A 5,462-nucleotide genomic window follows, 5' to 3' on the forward strand; every position below is an offset into this window, starting at 1 on the left:
TTGAGTTAGAAATACAGGCTTTGCCCTTATTTTAATGCATAAATTACACTTTAAAACTCAACATCAATATTCAAATAATGGATTATGTTTAAAAGCATGAATAAACATCCACCAGAGAAGCTCTGAGCAATACAATCATAACAGTAGAAGAGCACCTTCCACTTAAGGTAGGTAACAGAAGGAAGATTTAGCATTTTTTTTGGAAGTGCAGGGGTTTGAACACAGGGCATCATGCTTGCTAGGTATAAAATTCAGTGACATTAATTATATCCACACTACTTTTTAACCATTACCTCTGCTTATGAACTTTCTTTTCAATACTGATGGAATCCACACAATGACCTGCACCCTTTTGTTTTGTTTTGTTTTGTTTTTGGTCGGTCATGGGGCTTGATCTCTGGGTTGGGCACTGTCTCTGTGCTCTTCAGCTCAAGGCGAGTTCTCTACCGCTTGAGCTACAGCACCACTTCCGGTTTTCTAGTGTTTTATTGGAGATAATCTTCTCACATACTTTCCTGCCTGGGCTGGCTTTCAACTGTGATCCTCAGATCTCAGCCTCCTGAGTAGTTAGGATTACACGTGTGAGCCACTGTCTCCCAGGCCCAGAAACTTTTAATCTTCCCTTTTTCCCTTATGAAATTGTTTAGTCAATATATTTCACATAAATAGATTATTTTGTGTCCATCCATGACAGACATCTATTAATTGCAGCCTTTTGTGGATGAGTCATAACTTATGCACACCTCACATTTTATAAACCAATTCATCTGGGCCCACATTCAGCAGCTTGTTCTGAGAAGAATGGTAGCTATTCTGCTAGCCACCTCTATCCTCTGCCGTTCCTACTCAAATTAGATTTAGTATCAGTTTGAGTCTGCTCAGAGGGTAGAAACATATGGGCTGGCTTTGAACCATGATCCTCAGATCTTGGTCCCCTGAATAGCTAGGATTATAGGTGTGAGACACCTGCATCAGGCCATCATTTCTTCCAAGAACATTTCAGGGGGATGGAATAGCACTGTACCACAAACATTCATTAGCAACTGCCCCAGGGTGAGCCAGATGCTCAGACCAAATCTACTGACCTTGATACTGTCTTTGGTGTCCAAAAGGATATTGTTGGGCTTAAGGTATTCCTGTATGATTTTGTTTGGTGTAAGTAGTGAACAGCACTTACAACATGTGTGACAGGCCTCCTGGCTTCATACTCATATAGGCGGCAGAATTTTCAGATCCATCCCAGGAGGTATCCCCTAGTGGCCAGTTCCATGATGAGATACACATACTCTTCCTTCTCCATTACCTGGTACAACCTGATGATATGTTTGTGCCATACCTTCTTAAAAATATCCACCTCATTCTTTATCCAATGATGACTCTCACTTCCAGAGTATTTTAAATGCCACGTCCTTGTTTGTGAGGAGGGAATGGGCCAGCTTCACTTTTCCATAGGTACCTGTGTCAAAGAGCTCTTTCTTCTGGTATTGTTTGATGATCTCCTCCTTCAAGGAGCTTGAGATTGATTCTTTCTGTACTTCCATCCTTCTGCTACAATGGCAGGTAGCAAGTCTACTTAAATAAATTAAATAAAATAAAGGAAAACCCATAAAGAGTAAAAAGAAATACCAAAATCCAAATAACAGCCGTCCCCACTACCAAAAAAATCATTTAACTTTGATTCAGTCCAGCAGGTCATCAAGCAAGAGCTCGAAGCTCTGTTAACTGACAGGTTGGAGCACAGTGGTTTCCTATATATCCTTCATGACCTCACACAATGAAGCAATCACAACCAGGCATAGTGATGTCATAGAAGAAATGGAATCAGAGTCTGGGCCAGTGAAGTCAGAGAAATAGAGGACCAATCACAGCCTGCCAGCATTGACACTCTAGCTCTTAGACCTCAAAGACTGTTGCTAAGGAATCCATGTGGCTTGAGGTTGCTCTGGTCATTTTCGTGGCATTTCTGAAACCACTAGGACAGTGGTCAAAATCCTCTGATTTTCTAGAGGACTACTGAATCTTATAAATTGCTTCTCTGCAGACACTAGCTAATAGCCTCCATTCTTGATGGCCACCTTATCCAATGTCTTTTTCCAGCAATAGCACTGCACAAAGGCCTCCGTCCTTCTCAAGGACAGTTGTATCCTACAACTTCTTCCTGAGGGGACAAGTTCCAGGGTGGCTTTGAGCCACCACCCTCACAATTCACCTTCCTGAGTAGTTAGGATTATAGGCCTGAGCCATCGGTAGGTACTTAGCTCATCTCTTACATTTGGAGGAAGTATATTTGTTAGAAAGGTGGGTTTTAGATATGTCCTTTTAGCACTTTAAATTTGTTTTCCTTGCTGTGTAATAGTGAATCTAGTTTCTGATGAGAAATTTGTCTTAATATCATTGAAGATTATTTGTGTGTGATGAGTTGTGTCTTTGTGCTTTGGGAAGTTTTCTGTTTTTGTTTAATTAGAATGTGTCTTAATGTGGACCTGTGTAATTATTTTAATTGACTTTTTTGAGCTGATAGATTCCTGCATGGAAGGGTTCATGCTTTCAATCAAAATTGGGAAGGTATTGGTTGTTATTCCTTCAAATACTATGTATTTCTATTTCCCCCTCTGTATACATATATATATATTATACATTATATATTCACATTGTATATGTGAATATACATATATATGCCTACATGTTTATATTATATATACATTTATATACATATATGGTTTCACATAGCTTCAACTTTTGTGATTGTTTATGGTAGAAAGTTTAGATTGATCCTAGGTACTCCATCAGAGTTAGAGTTTAAAGTTTTCCTCTTTATTTCTTGATAAAAATATGCATTACTCGCCAAGGATATTGAAATAGGTGTTAAGCACATATAGCCTCTCTCTCTCTCTTTCTCTCTCTCTCTCATTTCCTGCCTTGGTTAGGTCTCTGAGCACAGGGCCATTGCTTGTGGGGTTCTTCTAGTGTGTTGTGAAATTTTGCAGTGTAATATTCTGCTTCAAAGGCCACCAGGGAGGCCTGCACTTGGAAGAGGAGCTTCTCAAAGGCAGCCTGTATGGGTGCACGTGCCTGCCTCTGTCTTGATGTCAAAGCCCCACAGGTACTTGGGGTGGCCTTAGCAGATGCCCCTTTGCCTGGACTGCTGACTGTTGACTGTGCCAGCACAAGTACAACCTCTTTTTATTACACATCAGAGGTGTGCGGTGGAACCTGGGGTTGTTCCCTTGTTGGTGGCTATGCTTGGAGCAAGGGTGAGGGCTGCAGAAGCCTCAATTTGTGGCCTGATTTCTGGGGCACAACAAATGCTAAGGGTTTCTCTGGGCTCTTTACAGAATACATGGGCAGGTTCAGGAGCAGAAGCTGAGCTCAGGGGGCCCCTAAACACAGGGTGGGCTTTAGAGCTGGGCATCACAGATGGATCTTTTTGAAGGGCTGCAGACACCATCTGGAAGCTGTTGTACCTTTAGGAGGTCTGAGTACATCATGAGATTAGGTGGGGGCCTCTGAGCTTTATCCATTTTTTGCAATAGGGCTGAGCCCTCCCTCCGTATGGCCCTGGTGCCCTATGAGTGTGTGCTGGTTTCTGGCAGTGAGAAAAGTTTAATGTGTCTTTTATTCCCTGAGCCTCACTAGGAAGTTCTATTGTTGGCTGGGATGATTCTGTCATTGGGAGGTCTGTGTGTTCTCTGAGTAAGGGAATCTACAGACCTCAGAGCACATCTTGGCTTTCTCTCTGAAAGGCCTAAGTTTTTAAGGCTTCAGATGCTTTATAGGTTTCCAGACATATCCAGGGCTTGTTCTTTTTGATCTTTCAATGACAGCTCTAATTTCCTCTCTTAGTCATGGTCTATTGACCCCTTTGACTCTGGCATAAATGAGGGAAGACCGGCAGGGCTGTTGTGTTGCTAAGGAAAGCAGACAGGGCTGCCTTGTTGCTGAGAAAAAGCAGGCAGGCCTGTCTTGTTACATAGTTTCATTTTATTCCCCGATGTTGGTAAATAAAACCTCCAGGTTGGACTTCAGGAGCTGCCCATGATCATTGTTCCATTCCTTTTCCCTGCTCCTACCATACTGCCTTTCTATTTAAATTCATTTTTGCTTTTAATTTTTGTCAGAAACAAAGAGGCAATTAAAAAATCTATATGTAATATTAATTTTAATTCTTGATTTACTAAAATACATGAAGAACATGTCAATTAAAGCAGAATAAAATGGCAGATGGCGTGAGCTTGATCACTGTCCCTCTGCTCTGCCTCTCTTGCTCAACCCTGGGGTGACCACTGCGACTAGATAGTTATGTATCCTTGCATCAAAACCAAATGTGCTCAAAGAACAGGGTATTAAAAAGAGATTTGCCCACAGCTATCCAATTCCCTCAAACTGCTATCTTAGTAGGAGGCCAAATTTCCATTCACACTATGGATATTCAAACGTCTTTGATCCATTTGGGTTTGATTCTGGTGCAGAATGATATATAAGAATCTAGCTTTCATTTTCACAAGTAGTTAACCAATTTTGCCAGCACCATTTACTGAAGAGGCTGTCTTTCTTCCATTCTATTTTTTGAGCTCCGTTATCGAAGATTAGTTGGCTATAGGTCTGTGTGTTCACTTCTGTGTTTTCAATTCTGTTCCATCGGTCCTGAGGTCTGTTCTTATGCAGCTACAATGCCGTTTTGATTACTATGGCTTTGTAGTAGAGATTGAAGTTTGGTATTGATATTTTTCCAGCCCTGTTCTTTCTGTTGAGGATTGTTTTTGCTATTCGTGGTCTTTTACTGTACCATAGGTATTTTTGGATTGCCTCTTCTAATTCCTTGAAGAATGAGGTTGGAATATTGAGAGGTATTGCATTGAATTTGGAGATAGCCTTTGGAAGTATGGCCATTTTCCCTATCTTGATCTTTCAAATCCAGGAACATGGGAGGTTTTGCCACTTTCTAAGTTCTGTTTTGATTTCCTTTTTCATGTTGTCAAAGTTTTCTTCATAGATGTCCTTCACTTTTTTGATTAAGTTAATTGCTCGGTATTTTATTTTTTGTGGGGCTATTACGCATGCAGTTGCTTTCCTAATTTCAGCCTCACTTAATTCTTTGTTGGAAAACAGAAAAGCCATTGATTTTTGAGGGTTAATTTTATACCCTGCTACTTTGCCAATTTTTCAATCAGCTTGAGTAATTTGGCAGTGGGGTCTGTGGGATTCTTTAAACACAAGATCATGTCATCTGCAAAGAGGGAGAGTTCTATTTCTTCTTTCCCTATTTGTATCCCCTTTATGTTTGCATCTAGTCTTATTTGTAGCTAGGCATTCTAATACTAGATTGAAGAGAAGTGGAGAGAGTGGACGTCCTTGTCTCGTTCCTGAGTTAAGAGGAAATAGCTTTAGTTTTTCACCATTAACTCTAATGCTGGCTGTAGGTTTGTCATATACAGCCTTTATTGTATTGAGGAATGTTCCAT

Source organism: Dipodomys spectabilis, unplaced genomic scaffold, assembly GCF_019054845.1.
Source record: "Dipodomys spectabilis isolate Male_0828 unplaced genomic scaffold, ASM1905484v1 ptg000224l, whole genome shotgun sequence".
In the NCBI taxonomy this organism is placed as follows: domain Eukaryota; kingdom Metazoa; phylum Chordata; class Mammalia; order Rodentia; family Heteromyidae; genus Dipodomys; species Dipodomys spectabilis.